Below are 18,323 nucleotides of genomic sequence, written 5' to 3' on the forward strand. Positions count from 1 at the left end.
CAAAGAATGAATGTCTCATTATTCTTCAGCATATCAGCAACTTTAGAAGTAGCCAATTTTTCATGATAATAGAAGAATTGTGTCTTAAAAGTGGCTGAGAACGCTCATTTCAATTGCTTGACTCACTAAAGAAAGGAAGCTGAGTAATGAATGAATAACCTGGTCTGAAATCATTGGTCTGTTTTATTTTTAGTTTTAACTTTATAAGTGTTCATTGTGAATGTGCTTTCCACAGTCACTGTTAGCGTCTTTCCTTCATTGCGTAGGACTGCCCACAACCAAACTAAAAATTCGAGTTATAATTAAAGTTCTAGTAGGATTCAAAATACCTAATTTTTCCTAGGTAAGATTCAAGATGTTTCTGGATTCTTTAAGATACTTTTGAGTGATTTTACTTTTTCCTGAGAAGATAAATTTTCTTTTCTTTTTTCAGAGTCTCGCTCTGTTGCCCAAGCTGGAGTGCAGTGGTGCGATCTCTGCTCACTGCAACCTCCACCTGCCAGGTTCAAGCAATTCTCCCTGCCTCAGCCTCCCAAGTAGCTGGGATTACAGGCACCCACCACCACACCTGGCTAATTTTTGTATTTGTAGTAAAGGCAGGGTTTCGCCATGTTGGCCAGGCTGGTCTCGAACTCCTGACCTCAGGCGATCTGCCCGCCTTGGCCTCCTATGTTGCTGGGATTACAGGTGTGAGCCACCATGCTTAGCCCTGAGAAAATAAATTTTCTCTTCCTACTTTCTCATCTGCAAAATACTGGCATTGGAGGAGATAATCTAGAAGGCCCCTTCCAGCTCTAATGGTCTGTGGATTTATGATTTAATGATTAAATGGCACAAATAACTCATTTCTGAGTTTTCTTTGTAATAAAATTTTAGTATTCATGAAAGAAATTATAAGACCAAATCTCTCTCCATAAATTTTTAAATGGCATCTCTAAAATAGCTCTATATTTCACTTTTTAGGATCACTGAGACTCTATCCAGCTCAAAGATGTGTTTATGTATTTCCACCTGACATTTTACACATCTTAGGAGCCAATAATAAGGCCAGTTTTAAGTAGATGCCATTAGAAATGATTGATGGCCAGTTTATGTTTTAAGGTGAAAGAGGTACAGTTTAATGATGCTCTGCTTTTCTGATTGCCACAATAACAACTTTCAGCTTTACCAGCCCGTATTACAACTTTGATCTTTACACTTATGTTCATAGCTGCAGGTGAAATGCTTTCTCAAGAAAATCTTGAAAATTCAATCCAATTTTTAACCTTCCTTGTCTAGAGAAGTTGAATGGCCTACAGGTTGCTTTATCTTGAATGAGAGAAAGGGCAATAACACCTGGAAGGAAGAACCTATTACATTTATTATTATTTTTAAAAATTTTGTGATTGAGAGCAAAATTTGCATTTTTCTCCCCCTGGACAATTTTGTCTTTATCACCTATCGATTTTGGAGTCGATTACAATATTTTCTGTTTACCAATTATAAAAGCAATGTATGTTTTTTTGAAAAATTTACAAAAGAGTATACATAGGTGCACAAAACTGTGTAAAATTCTGCCACCCAGAGTTGGCTATTAATATTTTCTTTTTATTTAATTCTAGGTAAACATGAACATTAGGAAACTGGGGCCAGGTGTAGTGGCTCACGCCTGTAATCCCAGCACTTTGGGAGGCTGAGGTGGGTGGATCCCTGGAGGTCAGGAGTTCGAGACCAGCCTGGCCAACATGGCGAAACCCTGTCTCTACTACAAATACAAAAATTAGCCAGGTGTGGTGGTGTGCACCTGTAGTCCCAGCTACTCAGGAGGCTGAGGCAGGAGAATTGCTTGAACCCAGGAGGTGGAGGTTGCAGTGAGCTGAGATCATGCCACTGTACTCCAGCCTTGGCAAGACTCTATCTCAAAAAAAGAAGAAAAAAAGAAAAAGAAATTGGCAACAAGTTATACATTCTATTTTGAAATATTCTTTAAAAAATTAATATATAGTTAACTCATGCATAATTTTAAATCTCTACCTTCAAAGGTAACTTGTTATCACTATTATTGTATAAAAGTTTATAAAACTCTTTAGTTTTCATTATTTTGTGATTTTCTTAGAGCCATTTTGATTTAGGTTCCTTTTGTTTGTTTGCTTTCATCTCTCCTTGTTCTAGAAAATATTTAAGGTAATTTCAGTACCTCTTCTTCCAAGTGAGTATAATGGAGGAAAGCAAACCTCTGAAATTCAAACTACGTAGTTTATTTTTAAATTTTTTTTTACATAAGACCTTTGCTTTATGAACAATAGGTAAATTTTAACAAACTGAGGAATAGCACTATAAAGATTTCTGTTGGAACATAAAGAAGCCCTTTAGAACGTGAATAGTGACTCCCCTTTTATTTAGTCATAAGTATGCATTTTTCAAAAGCATGTTCATAAACCTATCAATCAGTGCTCTCTTTGAGGGTAGAGCTCTGGTCTTATTGCTCAATATTCCCTCAGTGTCTAGAACTGTTCGTGGTCCATTGTATTTTCTAGGTACATGCTTGTGGAGCTTAAATGAATAAAATAAAATCAATTCCAAATATTCTTATACTGTCGTGATAGGTTATGATTTTAAATTGCTTTGAAATAAGAAGCAGTAGTGGTTAAGACCTTTGGTTCTGTTCCCTCTTGCTGATTTTCAAAGCCCTGTAAAGATGAAGTGAGAGAACCTTGGTGTAACTCTTAGCATGGTACTTGAGCCCACATAATAACTGCCAAGTAGATGCTAGATTTTAGTTATCTGTGCTATTTTTTACTGTACATATTTTTTCTTCTAAATAAGAACTCATTTTTCCTGAAGACTTTCAGTTAGATTGTTCCATAACAGAAATAAGCTATTTATTTAGGGATTGTATGTAAAATATCTTAAAGACTTTCTAGGTAGAATAAAACATACTGTACAACAAACTTATATATAATTATTATTTTACATAGTATATATGAGCCTAACAGTTTAATGCCTCATTCATTCATAATGTTTAATGGGAACATATTTGAAAATAAAGAGTGCTATAGAGCCGTACTAATTTATAGTTCTTGCCATAGCACTTTTACTTCTAAGTCTCTGAAGTATTCAACAGGTATAAAATGGACCCTTTTAATGAATGAGCAAATTGGGGCATCAACTAATGAAGCCAGATTTTTTCCTGCATGTGGAAGATGTGTGAGAATGCCCAAATCATTGCCGCTAATCTACCTTGCCCTCTGTTTGACAGCATCTTAGGGAATTTGTATCAGCCACATCAAGCCAGGTACATAAACAAGTCCAGTACTGTGAAATTAGTATGTGGGCTCTGAACAATGGAATCCTCTGGTCAGTGCTGTCGCATAGGGACAATGTGAGTCACATATGAACTTTATGTTTTTTATTATCCATATTAGTAGGTAAAAAGAAACAGGTGAAATTAATTTTATTAAACCGTATTTGGTAATATTTATTAATATATTTATATTTATTACTTTTATTTAACTCAAAATATTAAAAATATTATCATTTCAACATGTAATCAATATATAAAGTATTAATGAGACATTTTACCTTCTGTTTTTCATTCCAAGTCTTAGAAATTTGGTGTATATTTCACACTCACAGCACATCTCAATTGGGACTAGCCACATTTCATATGCTCAGTACCAGAATGTGGTTAGTGGCTATCATATTGAACAGTGCAGCTATGGTCATTCCTGCTTTGCCACCACTGGAGGTGCCAGAGGGTGGCAATGTGGTGTAGAGGAAAGACAAAGACCAGCCGGGAATCTTAGACTATGACTGTTCCTGATTCGAAAAAGCAATTTAGTTTCACTGGGTCTCAAATTCCTCCTCTTTATAATGGGGATCGTTAATAACTGCCATACTCTTTTCAGGAAGCTGTGGGGAAGATTAAATAAGATATTGTATGTGAAAGTGCTCTGTTAGATCATAAAACACCATACACATGTAAAGCATTATTAGCTCTTTTATTGTAGATTTACTCTCATGACTTGCCCAAGGCCACATTCCAAGTTGGTAGGAGAATGAAGGATAGAATCTGGGGCTTCTGACTTTCAGCCATCTGCTTCAGCTGAAGGCTATTCATACCAAGCTAGTTTTAAAATTTCTTTTTATTTTTAAAAGTCTTTTTATTTTTAAAAATTGAGGAAGGAAAACAGTGGCAGTAAGAAGTAAATTCCATATTGAACAGTAAGGGTCTTCTTGGCCACAGTCATAATGTTCTGCAGTAAAATTATACATACAGAATATTTATATACTTATATACTCAGAATTACAGCCATCAAAAATTGGAGTTTATTGCTGTCTTATAATATAAAATCCCATGTTCTTCAAAGTTTCAAACAACTTTTAAAATGAACTGTGGTTTCCCCACTCTATTTATTTCCAAAGTGTAGTACAACCACAAGAAAGCCCTTCCATAGTGGGCTTGATTAATAAAACAGATATGGATCAATTCAACAGGTTTTCCATGGATATTTTTGGTTACAGATGTAGCTCATTAATTCCCATGTGTGGGACACCACCTCTCTAGTGTAAATCCAAGAGACACATTAATAGCTGAACAGAAAATGGGAATAATTCAGTTCAACCCATATTATTTAGTACATACTATGTGTAAGGCACATTAGGTATCTTAATGAGAAGAAGCTTGTTTTTATGATTATTGTCACTTAGAGGTATATGTTATTTAACTTGAGGAAAATATAGAATCTGTCTACCAAAATGTCTATGTTCTATCATTCAGGAATCTATATTTTTGGAAGGTAAAAGGATCAGAAAGAAAACTCTAGATTATTAAAAAAAATTTAAAAAGTTACATTCTGTGCTTTTGGAGGGCATGCAAAAGATTAGTTATCATGATCTATTTCCATTTTCTTAATTGTATGCCTATCATGGTGTTCATATTTAAGCTATTTTGGTCATTATTTACATTCGTTTCAAATACATTTCTTCATAGAACTTAATAAACTACATAAAACACTAAGAGTTGTATAGTATGTCAAGTTAAACCAAGTCCATTTTTACTGAGAAAAAGGTGTACATTGAAAAAATTCTTTAGTCTTTTTTTCAGTCAAAATTCATTTCAAAAATACTTTCAGCTGGTTATTTTCACTGAAAAACTTATCATTTGTAAGCTTCAGGCCTGCCTGGATTGATGACCATGTTGAATAAATGTAATTTTTATTTTTACTTGCTGAATCATTGCTGTTGACCATTGAATGAAATAGTTATTGAATAGCCTTTAAGTTTTATTGCTTTTGCACCCTAGTTTAAAAACAAAGAGCTTAATTTCTTAAAAGTTCAATAAAATGTATTTTTGATATTTCCACCAGAACTTTACAAGCAATTTCTCTCCTCTGCCCTTTAATAACCACCTTCTGCATTTTTATGATTTAGTTTAACATTATTTTTATACTTTTTTTACTGGGAGAGCTCATCAATGCTCTTGGCAGTAAGATTTTGTTACAAGAAATCGAGAAGCGGAGCCTGTCATTGGTTCCAACAATTATAAAGTTTCTCTGGGTTGAGTTCAGAGGCTTGCTCTGACATTATGACTGTTACCCACATCATGCCTCCTTCCTCAGTTTTTCTAATATCCACAAGTCCTATAATCTGCTGCTTCGATGAGCATGTATTTTTTTATTCCCGGGGTTTGCATTATAAATATTTCATTTGGAGGACATCTGGCTTTGATGGAATCCAGGCAAAATAATTAGTGGTACCTATATTAAAAATGTAATGCCTTAGTAAAATCATTAATGTATTTGCATTTCTCCAGGAACTCTAAATGGATGCATTCTAGACAGGATGCAGTCAATGAGGGATTAACGATAGGGCTAAATGCTGTGCTTTTCCTTTTGTTCAGGTATCCACCCCGCCCCAACAAGAACACGAAAAATCTGGGGAATCTTAGCAATTCATTCTCTTAATTATGAAATAAAATTAAATCGACTATAAAAACTATTGTACTATTATATATTAGGAAATATTGAGTCGTGTGTCTACACTTAAGACCAGGCAATAGTAATAAGCGTAGGATGGCTGTGGATACTATGAGATAATGTCTACTTGTCAGAAATGGATGGTATGTTGTGGGTTTTTTTTCCGTCAAAGTTTGAAAATTAATGATGTATTTTATGTTTTTATTGCTTCTGCTGAGAAATCAATTAAGGAATAAAAGGGATTCTGGCATGCTGTTATTATTATTTTTCGCTGGGGGTATATTCAATACCACATACAAAGAAAACCATTTCTGTCATATCATGCTCTGTTTCATTCATCCTAGATTGTTTTTAGGAAAATTTAGTACATATCACTTCAGTCATCTGAAAGGAATCATTTCTTCATTACAGCTCATAACTTAAAACTATAAAATATCCAGAAAAAAAATTGGCCCAATTAAGAGAAATATGATAATGGTAGAAAAACATATGTAGACATGACTGAGAGATGATAAGATTATTTTAATTTTCCCATTTGCACTGGAATTATTTATGTTACAAATCTCCAGATCTTTTATTACTTAAAACCCTCTGCTGAATCATGAAAAGAAGCTTAAGTTTGCAATTTTCCTCTGCAAAATCTAACTCCTAGCATCTGGTGAACATTTGGATACCTAGTCAAGTTCTACGGAAATGATTATTTTAAGACTCTATTCAACATGCCTAGACTTAAAAATCAGCTAGGATCACACTCTGCACATGTATTTTACTACAGGGGATTTGAAAACCTAATATTAGTAGTGATGGTCTCAAGGCTTTTGCAACGATGGAGATAGGGATGGGAGACAGGACATGCAGGCAGGCTAGACACTGAGCATCTGCCAAGGGCCCTTGTGCTCCTGGACAGCGATCTGCGGCTTTACCTGTGGACCACCCAGACCACTGCCCTGCCCTCTGTTTCTCCTCACACTTACATTTATACTTGACAGGACTGCTGAATCAAAGACCAATGTCCTTGCTGGTGCCTTCCTGTAATACCTCTGGGGCTGGTTTCTGTCTCTTCAGCAGATGCTGCTCTGCCTTCACAACAGCTTCTAAAGTAGAAAAAAGAGGATACTTTTACTCGAGGCAATTAGAAGTGCATTGTCAAAGTGTATTATTCTGGATCTTAGGAGAACTTGCATAATAGGAATGTATAAATACATAAAATGCTATTAGTTTATTTTTCTGCTATACTATATGTAGTTTTTGTTCAAATAAACAACAAATTGTATATCTTTATTGCTTTTCATGGTTATATTATATGATAAGTTCTCACTCATTCAGTTTCCATTAATACAGATTGGAGATAATTGGAAAGACTTTGGGCATTTGCCATAGAGAATGCAAATTTATGAATAAATATTAATAATACCTCAGGGAAAAAAGTTAATTTTACTTTAGAAAAGTGAACTTTTTAAACAATACATTTCCTATCAATTTACATATAGCAGTATTTGAGTTATAAATTATTCTTGGTTATTTATCAAATCACTTGTGACGGGGCTTTAATATGGTGACACTTTTATGTTTTCATTTGAGTTTTTGGCACAATTTAACTAGTTGAATAAACTTTGTAAGTTCTCTATACCCTAGACTTTTTACAAATCATATGGGACTTGTTTCCAATTAAAATGTATTTCAGAAATTTAACTCCGTTTTGGGTAATAGATACTCTCTATTTTATTTTCGTGTGTTTCACAGGAACTTGTTTAAGAAATATCAGCCGGGCGTGGTGGCTCACGCCTGTAATCTCAGCACTTTGGGAGGCCGAGGCAGGTGGATCATGAGGTCAGGAGATTGAGACCATCCTGGCTAACATGGTGAAACCCCGTCTCTACTAAAAAAATACAAAAAATTAGCCAGGTGTGGTGGCGGGCACCTGTAGTCCCAGCTACTCGGGAGGCTGAGGCAGGAGAATGACGTGAACCCAGGAGGCGGAACTCGCAGTGAGCCGAGATCACGCCACTGCACTCCAGCCTGGGCGACAGAGCGAGACTCTGTCTCAAAAAAAAAAGAGAAATAGAGATACCATCTCACACCAGTTAGAATGGCGATCATTAAAAAGTCAGGAAACAACAGGTGCTGGAGTGGATGTGGAGAAATAGGAACACTTTTACACTGTTGGTGGGACTGTAAACTAGTTCAACCATTGTGGAAGTCGGTGTGGCGATTCCTCAGGGATCTAGAACTAGAAATACCATTTGACCCAGCCATCCCATTACTGGGTATATACCCAAAGGATTATAAATCATGCTGCTATAAAGACACATGCACACGTATGCTTATTGCGGCACTATTCACAATAGCAAAGACTTGGAACCAATCCCAAATGTCAACCCTGAGACTAAGGATCATTTAACATTGAGTGTTTACCACATATTTTTAAAAGAGGCTCTTTTCTCTTTATGATCCAGAAGAATGTCCTTTAAAATAATTTCTAATTAAAAGACATTTTTGTTGCTGTTAATGTGATGACACTTTTTTACTTTGTTATTCATAATACTGTGAGAAAGAGTGCTACAATTACTGTTTATGAAATGAATCAAATTATTTAATATTCAAGCATCATTGCAGGAACTAAAGGGAACCATTAGCTACACAGGCAATGTGTAACTCATTGTATTTCAGTTAATTTTTGAAGAATGAGCCAGAAATTTGGCACAGTACTAAGCAAGAATTATTTAGTTAGATTTGTTTTTTCTTCTCCACACAGCAGCTGCATAATTAAATGTATTGTCTGACCTGCATTTATAAAGTGAATTTTTAAATATTTCACTGATGGAAATCTAAGGATGAAAAGAATTAAGAATTAAATTAATGCAACTACAATACTTAGTACTTAAAGTATTTGAAGACCAAAAAGTAATTGTTCTAAATATATTAATTGGTAATGTCCTTGATGTTGTAGACAGATGCTTAAAAATAATTTTTAAAAATGAATTATGAAGCAATGAAAGAAACCAAAAGATAGATAAGCATATATAAATACTTAAAAACCAGTTGCAGGTGAAAATATCATGAACAAAATTAAAAGATGAAGGGGAGTTTGCTTTATTCCTTAAAAAATGTTATACCTTATGGAGGTTTTAAAACATGGCTAGATTCTTTGTTTCTCCTGTGTGTTCTCTCCCATTGAATCTGGGAGAGTTTACGAACTGACCAGTTGAGCACAGTGGAGCAGGCATTATGTAACTTCTGCAGCAGGATCACAAAAGGCCATGAGGCTGACCTTTTTTGCTGAAACATTGTTTTTTGGAGCCCTGAGTCTCCAAGTGAGAAGTCTGACTACCTAGAGACCACCACGCAGGAGAAGCCATTTGTAGGCACTCCTGTTGACAATGCCAGCAAATCTCAGCCTTCCTTTTATCACTGCCAGGGTACTAAACATGTGAGTAAAACCATGTTGGGCCCTTCAATCAACCAGTTGCCAGATGAGTAAGTCATGAGAGCAAAAAAAGCTTCTAGACCTACCTCAATTCCTGACTCCTAAAATTGTAATATAAAATGTTTGTTGTTTTATGCTGCTAAACTCTGATGTGGTTTATTATGCAGCAAAGATAGCTGGAGCATACTCTCTTGTATTTATGATATTTTTACAACAGAAAGTTGGAAAACTGAATGTGGAATACACTCTGGGAAAAGTTGTTTGCAAGAATTAAAAAAACAGTCTTAGTATCCTTCCAATATAAAGAGCTCTTACAAATCACCAAGAAAAAAATACTAACACCATATAGGAAAATAGGCAATTAAATTTACAAAAGAAGATATTAAAAAGCTAATAAACATATTAGAAAGCCTTCAATCTCATTAGTAATGAAAGGAAATGCAAATTAATCTATGAAATTAAAATTTCAGTTATCAAATCAGCCAAGATGAAAATATATTTAATGTTGGTTGGGTTAAGTGAGAGTATAAATGGCACAGACTTACTGGAAAATAAATTGACATTATATACCCAGAGTTTTAAAAATATTTATATTCTTTGATGCTTCTAGGAATTCAGATAAGGAAGTAATCAGAAATAAGGTAAAATAATATAGAAAATGTTTACTACAGTTCTATTTATAGAAGTATAGAAACGAGCTAAAAATCAATACAGTTAAATAAATTATGTATTTTATATTATAGAATATTGTTTTATTATTTAGAATGGAATTTTCAATATTTTTCCTTTGTTAATTCTGATCTGGGCACACCATAGCAGAACAGAAAAATCTTGGTATGGACACATAGACTGAGCTTTGAATCCTAGATTTGCCATTTACTTTTCCTGGTGATATGGTTTGGCTGTGTCCTCACCCAAATCTCATCTTGAATTGTAGTTTCCATAATCCCCACATGTTGTGGGAGGGACCCAGTGGGAGGTAAGTGAATCATGGGGATGGTTACCCTTATGCTGTTCTTGTGACAGTGAGTGAGTTCTCACAGTATCTGATGGTTTTGTAAGGGGCTTCTCACTGCTTCACTTATACTTCTCCCTGCTGCCACCATGTGAAGAAAGACATGTTTGCTTCCCGTTCCGCCTTGATGGTAAGTTTTATGAGGCCTCCCCAGCCATGCTGAACTGTGAGTCAATTAAACCTCTTTCCTTTATAAATTACCCAGCCTTGGGTATGTCTTATTAGCAGCATGAGAACAGACTAATACAGTAAGTTGGTACTGGTACTGGGGTGCTGCTATGAAAATACCCAAAAATGTGGAAGTGACTTTGGAACTGGGAAACAGGCAGAGGTGGGAACTGTTTGGAGGGCTCAGAAGAAGACAGGAAAATGTGGGAAAGCTTGGAACTCCCTAGAGACTTGTTGAATGGCTTTGACCAAAATGCTGATAGTAATATGGATAATGAAGTCCAGGCTGAGGTGGTCTCAGATGGAGATCAGGAACTTGTTGGAAACTGGAATAAAGGTCACTCTTGCTATGTTTCAGCAAAGAGACTGGCACATTTTGCCCCTGCCCTAGAGATCTGTGGAAATTTGAACTTGAGAGAGATGATTTAGGGTATCTGGTGGAAGAAATTTCTAAGTGGCAAAGTGTTCAAGAGGAAGCAGAGCATAAAAGTTTGGAAAATTTGCAGCTTGATGATATGATAGAAAAGAAAAACCAAATTTTCTGGGGAGAAATTCAAGCCTGCTGCAGAAATTTGCATAAGTAATGAGGAGCCGGATGTTCATACCAAGACAATGGGAAAAATATCTCCAGAGTATGTCAGAGACCTTCACAGCAGCCTCTCCCATCACAGGCCCAGAGGCCTGGGAAGAAAAAATGGATTTGTGGGCTGGCTGTTTGCATCCTAGGGACTTGGTGCCCTGTGTTCCAGCCTCTCCAGCTATGGCTGAAAGGGGCCAAGGTACAGCTTGGGCTGTGGCTTCAGAGGGTGCAAACCCCAAGCTTTGGCAGCTTCTGTGTGGTGTTGAGCCTGTGGGTACACAGCAGTCAAGAATCGAGGTTTGAGAACTTCTGCCTAGATTTTGAAGGACGTATGGAAATGCCTGTATATCCAGGCAGAAGCCTGCTGCAGGGGTGAGGCCCTCATGGAGAACGTCTGCTGGGGCAGTGCCAAAGGAAAATGTGGGGTTGGCCCCCCCACATAGTCCCCAGTAGGGCACTGCCTGGTGGAGTTGTGAGAAGAGGGCCATTGTCCTCCAGACCCCAGAATGGTAGATCCACTGACAGCTTGCATTGTGCACCTGGAAAAGCCATAGATACTCAATGCCAGCCATGAAAGAAGCTGGAAGAGAGGCTGTACCCTGCAAAGCCACAGGAGTAGAGTTGCCCAAGGCCATGGGAGCTGACATTTTGCGTCAGCATGACCCAGATGTGAGACACTGAGACAAAGGAGATCATTCTGGAGCTTTAATATTTGGCTACCCTGCTGTATTTTTGACTTGCATGGGGCCTGTAGTCTGCCATTTGGAATGGGTGTATTTACCCAATACCTGTACCCCCATTGTGTCTTGAAAGTAACTAACTTGCTTTTGATTTTATAGGCTCATAGATGGGAGGGACTTGCCTTGTCTCAGATGAGACTTTGGACTTGGACTTTTGAGTTACTGCTGGAATGAGTTAAGACTTTGGGAGACTGTTGGGAAGGCATGATTGTGTTTTGAAATGTGAGGACATGAGATTTGGGAGGGGCCAGGGGCAGAATGATATGGTTTGTCTGTGTCCCCACCCAAATCTCATCTTGAATTATAGTTCCCTTAATCTCCATGTGTCATGGGAGGGACCCAGGGGAAGGTAATTTAATCATGAGGGTGGTTACCTTCAAGCTGTTCTCAGGATAGTGAGTGAGTTCTCATGAGATCTGATGGATTTATAAGGGGCTTTTCCCCCTTTTGCTTGGCACTTTTCCTTGCTGCTGCCATGTGAAGGAGGACATGTTTTCTTCCTGTTTCACCAGGATTATAGTAAGTTTCCTTAGGCCTCCCCAGCCATGCTGAACTGTGAATCAATTAAATCTCTTTCCTTTATAAATTACCAAGTCTTGGGTATGTCTTTATTAGCAGCATGAGAAGGGACTAATACACCTGGATATTTGGAAACTTGATTTACCACTTTGACTTGGATTCTTCATATAAGGAAAATGAGCTGTGTACCTATTCCATTGAATATGGTGATGATTAAAAGAATTTATGTATTTATAAATAACAATACATAATCATTTTACTAATTAGTTTTTGCCTTAAAACAACAAAAATATATTCTCTCCAAGTCTGGAGTCTGGAAGTCTGAAATCAAGATATTGGCAGGGCCATGCCCCCTCTGAGGGTTCTAGAAAAGAATTCTTCCACCCCTTCCAGCTCTGGTGTTTGTTAACAAGCCTTGCTGTCTCTCAGCTTGTAGAGGCATCACTCCCATTTTGTTATGTGGCCTTAATAGTTTTATACTTATATTTGTGTGTTTATAAATAATAAGCATAATAATTGTTCATGAGTGTTGTCTCTTCTTATAACCCAAGGACACCATCTGATCTCCATATCTGAATTCACACCACTTTCCAAATTTACTGAAAGTTCTTTCACTCTGGCTCCTTTGATACCTCCATTTCTACCATAATCCAGTTTCTATGCCATAGTGAGATCTTGAGAACAAAAACCAAAACCAATGAGTCAGTTTTCTTGCTTACATCCCTTCAGTGGTTGCAGTTGCCTTAAACACACATCTAGTCTTGCTCTACTCTCCACACAGCAGATGAGGTGCACTTTGAAAAATGTAGATCAGATCATGGCATTCTCCTGCTTCTGTACCCCAGTCCCCATACCCAATAGCTCCCCATGGCACTGAGAATGAATCTAAACTTATTTCCTGGCTGCTATGCCCCACATTATTCCCACTCTGCCTTCTTTCCAACCTTGACCCCTCCCTTCTTATCCTTCACCCCTGGCCACACTGGCCTTCAACTTATGAAAAACAGAGAGCTGATCCTTACTTATAGGGCTTTGCCATTCCTCTGTCTATAATGCTCTTCCTCCAGAACACTGCATGGCTGTCTGGACGCTTCACCATTTCAATCTCCTCTTGAATATCACTTCCTCAAAAAGGTTTTTCTTGAACATCCAATCTAAAGTTAAGCACTCATTTTTATATATCTTTAATTCTGTAGTAACAGTGATAGCTTCCTTACTTAATTATACATATTGTTTATTTTAAGTCTGCCTCAACACCTATCGTTCTTCTCTCCCCAACTACTCCAAAGCAGGAAACTTGCTTTGTGTACTGTAACATCTTTTGCAACCAGAACCAGGCCTGGCACATGGTAGGCATTCCATAAATATTTACTGGACTCCTTACAAATAAATATTCTTTGTACTTTTGAAACACAGAACTTAGCACTACAAAAGAAATGTCATGACATGATTTTTAAAAAAGAACAGAAATTGTAAACTATATGGGCATTTTAAAAGACTTTAATGGTTCTGATTAGAGTTAAGTACATAGCTTCAATTTTGAAAAAAGAAAGCCCACAAACGAAATTACAAAAGCATAAAATTATTTCATGAGTTCGCTGAGAGGTCTTTTGTCAAATCAATATTTTAAAAACTACCACCACTCAACAGGCTCCTTGCTTTGAAATGAATAACGTTCACTTCTCACCAATATTTTTATTGCTGCCGAATATGTGATTTATTTACTAAGGAACAAGTCTTAATAAAAAGACTTCCCTTTCAGCACTGAAAGTGTTGAAAAAAGTGTTTCATTTTTGGAGGCTAGTTTAATACAAGCTTCCAGAATGAGATGTCTTAATGACTCCATTGAGTGCATGGGAATTCAAGCTGTTTCTCTATCATTCACTCTGGGGTTCAGGAAACTTAGTGGCTGGGCCTCAGTGGCCAGGTATGATAACCAGACTCAAAATCTGAATTACAGATATGTCATAACATTTCAAAAAGTATATAGTATTCTCTCAGATGATCAGGCAGAAGTTTTTATATGCACTTCAACATAGCCTATCTTCACCAGTTTTGAATTTCCTTCACAAAGCAGGCTTACCACATTCTTATGGTACCTGAAGGAAGAGGAAACACATATTTGTTAAACATGTCCTTTGAGCCAGTCTCCTTCGTAATTGTGTTATCTGCACAGTCTCATTTAATCTGTGCAGTAAATGAACAAAGGCAATGGAAATAAAGATTCTATTCTTTCATGCAATGTTGAAGGAGAAGATTAGTGAATGAGGAATCAGGAAAAGAAAGGAACTGCCTATTCTTATCCCATTGACATCATCCCAGCGTTTGGCTTCAAGTTTTTTAAGGGATACCGTATTTTATTTTACTGATTCATGGCAGTTGTCTGGAGCATGACAAATGTTCATTGATCAACAATGCTATTAAATTGGGCACAAGGTTTCCATAAGAACTGCACATTTGTGTTGTATTAAAGTGCCAGGATTTAGAAAAAGACAATTGGCTGAGGCATCTTGAGGTTCCTTTAAGCTATTCTTACCTTCTCATAGAGTAGTACATCTGATTTGGTTTCATGCTACTTATAATGCTTGGAGAGCTAGAGGAAGGGGTGGGGAGAGATAATTTCCCTTTCTTTACCCATCTGAAGGAACTCTTTAAGCCTTTGGCTGATTTTTACAAAAACTAAAGGTTGTATAGTCTCATAAAACTCTAGGATTATGACATCCATTTCTAAAGAAATAGGATCAGTTCTGAACTAACAGCTAATCGTGATAAATTAGAAGAGAGGAAAAAATTCCCTAAGGTTGTACTAAGGCACCATTGAGGGTCTAGACTGGTAGATCACTGGCTTTCTTTTGAGTACATTATGGTTAGAGAGACCTTAATTTTCCTTTTTTTAAAAAATAAAACCCATGCAATGGTCTCATGACCATATTTAATGGTTTCAAAGTTCAAAGAAGCCAAACCTAAATAATCTGGTAAAGGAAAACACTGAAAAGATCTAAATAACTGAAGTATATATGAAATCTTTGGATTCTATTAGTTTGGAATAAAGAAGGTAGGTGTGAGAAATTAACACTTCAATATGTAAGTAAATTTGAGAAATAGCAACATTAGCTTAGAGAGCTGGAGAACAGAAGCTTCCATAGTTGGAAGCTAAAATTAGGCCGTCATACTATAATTTAAGTGGCAATGTTTGACAGAAGATACCTATAAGATTTTCATTCTTGTGCATCCTTCTGATACTTTTGCAATAGATGGAAATACATCAAATGTTTCCCAGAATTCCTCATTCTTGTTGAAGAAATACGGAAGGTGAAATACTAGCTTTTTTTCAAATGAAACAACTGGATGAACCTTCAGTCAGGATAACATATTGAGAATATAATGGTGATGCAGGACATGGTCAGAGGTCTTCTAAATAACAGAGGTCAGGAAAAGACAGGCTTTTCCTAATGGTAAATATTAAAGGAGAACATGGCAGGAAGTCTTCTTTTACTTATCCAGATATTTGAGAGTATAGAGCAAATCTTAAATTGAACCAAAAAGAATGAAGTAAGTGGATTCCTTTGCTTGGGCTAATAATATTATGACATACTTGTATTCAATTATCTTGACATTTACATGATGATCCATTCATATATTTAACCATACAATTAATTAATTGAATAATTGATTAATTAATTAAATACTATAGGTCAGCTAAGATGGCCAGTGAAGCCATTTGTATTGGGCAAGTTTAAAAAAGAAATTCATCGAGTGACTACAATTTGACTTAGTTTCTCCTGAGGTTAAAAGCTGATTTATTCCTGTTTAAGATTAATTGTTGATATGGATTCAGTAAGAGCTAAATCATTAAAATGATGTTCTATAAAATCATTTTATATACCTTTAAAATAAATGTGAAAAACTTCAAGTGTATTTTCGTAGTCGCTTGCCCTGCAGAACAACCATAATCCAGACCATGGTAGGAGGAAGCAGGAAGGAGAAAAGTATGTGCTGTGTGTGTTTGGGATATGATCCAGGTTCTGAAATGCTCTAGAATCTGGGTAGAATGAGCAGGTAGAATGAGCTCTGTGCCAAAACACTTTATGATGTGCTGCTTCTTTCAGGAAATGTAACATTTTACCGTAAGAAAAGTTTTCAAACAGACGTTTAAAAGAAGCTAAGAGAAGAACTTTCTTATGGCAGTGGGTGAGCTCAGCAATGTCCTTCTGTCCAGAGAGAGTCCGGTGAGAATCCAACTCTTGGATGATTCCTCTTCTTCCCATAACAATCAAAATACATTGCCCTTAATCCAAGGTAAAATTTGATTTCCAGAGAGAGCACTCCCCGCAGAATTGCTCTAAATTAAGCCTCTTTCAGTAATAGTAACAGCTGTTGTTTATTGAGGATGTCTTACATGCCAGGCTCTGTGTCAAGTATACTTTAACTATATTATACATCATTTAATCCTTACCACAATCCAAAATAAAGTTGTGGGGTGGGGGGAGGGGGGAGGGATAGCATTAGGAGATATACCTAATGCTAAATGACAAGTTAATGGGTGTAGCACACCAACATGGCACATGGATACATATGTAACAAACCTGCACATTGTGCACATGTACCCTAAAACTTAAAGTATAATAATAATAATAAAAAAGATCATGTAATAAAATCTTAAATTGACTATTACACAGACGTAGACACACACACCTCCAAATATATTATATGAAGCCAGAGTCTATGTTTTGTTCCCTTTTCTTTCTCCAATACACAGTGAGTGGCTTATAATTGGTGCCTAGAAAATATTTGTTGAATTAAATGAAATGTCATTTCCTGTGCTTTCTGTGAGAAACAGGTTTTTATCAATCATTTTGTTCTCTGAAAACCTAACTTTGAAGACCCTAGATATGAAAAAGCATTGGAATTTTTTAACCTAACTAAGAAATGTGGATTGACTTATCTCTGTCCTCTTGGGTCAGTGAGGAAGACTGATGTAAAAGAAGGTTGAAAGGGGTTGTGTAGGAATCAGTGGGAAAGAAGAAATATTAATCTTTGTAAAAATGACTTCTGTTCCCTCTAGACTATAAACACAAAGAAATAAGAAAAACAAGATACTGTGAACTTGATAGTCTTCCAGGGTGTGTCTGAGATTTAACAGCCTGGTATGGCAATGGGCACTGGCAGACACTGCTCTGAGCTGAGAACTCCAGCAAGACTGGATTTATACACAAGAGAAGGACGGATCATGGTGGAAGGAAAGCATGCAAATAAATGCATTTTGATTTCTGTGCATTTTAGGCTAGACTTAGATTTTCTAGCTGCTGATTGGGCCCTTGTCCACACTGCTGACTGCCCTGATGACTCCTGACAGACAGGTATCACCTTGGTATGTGACATATAGGAGGACTAACCAATGACACAGATTCTGCAAACTGAGTCCTCTCTCTCCAACTTTAGCTAATCCATGGGATTATTTTTTGAGCATCCAGTCATGTCAGGAACCATTATTGTCAAGGACAGTCACATGGTGTCCACCTGCATGTACACACAGTGTCGTGCAAAGCAAGTTAAACAGACTCCATCCTTCACCTTCAGGAGCTTGCAATAAAAACCAGACAATAGTTGTGGCAAACACAATGGGGTAAAGAGACACACAGCTGTATAAGCAGAGAAGTACAGCAAATTAGTGAATTTTGGTATGAACTGTTAGTGCATGTGCTGTTTGTGGGTTGGAAATGAGAAGAAATTCTGCAAGATGAAGAGAATTTGTGTGGACTCTGTGAAGGTAAGGAAGAAGAGGGCTGATGGTGGTGGGATAATCATCCTGCTCCTTTCAATTAGGAGAGAAAGTTTTCCTTTGGAGTTAAGGGAGAGGGTATTTCCTTCAGAGGAATCTACTCAGAGGGTACATGTATTGCTACTTAGGTTTAGG

The 18,323-nt window shown here is 36.8% G+C and overlaps 1 protein-coding gene across 2 annotated transcripts in view; it reads right to left on the reverse strand.

The window, feature by feature from the left end:
• Positions 1–18,323, reverse strand: part of COL8A1 (collagen type VIII alpha 1 chain) — a 150,333-nt gene that overhangs the window by 47,978 nt on the left and 84,032 nt on the right. For both annotated transcript variants that reach the window (XM_003261723.4, XM_012501096.2), the window contains exon 2: positions 6,932–7,051. The gene's annotated coding sequence lies outside the window, so the exon portion shown is untranslated. The remainder of the gene's footprint in view (positions 1–6,931; positions 7,052–18,323) is intronic.

The sequence above is a fragment of the Nomascus leucogenys genome, chromosome 21 (assembly GCF_006542625.1).
Source record: "Nomascus leucogenys isolate Asia chromosome 21, Asia_NLE_v1, whole genome shotgun sequence".
Lineage (NCBI taxonomy): Eukaryota > Metazoa > Chordata > Mammalia > Primates > Hylobatidae > Nomascus > Nomascus leucogenys.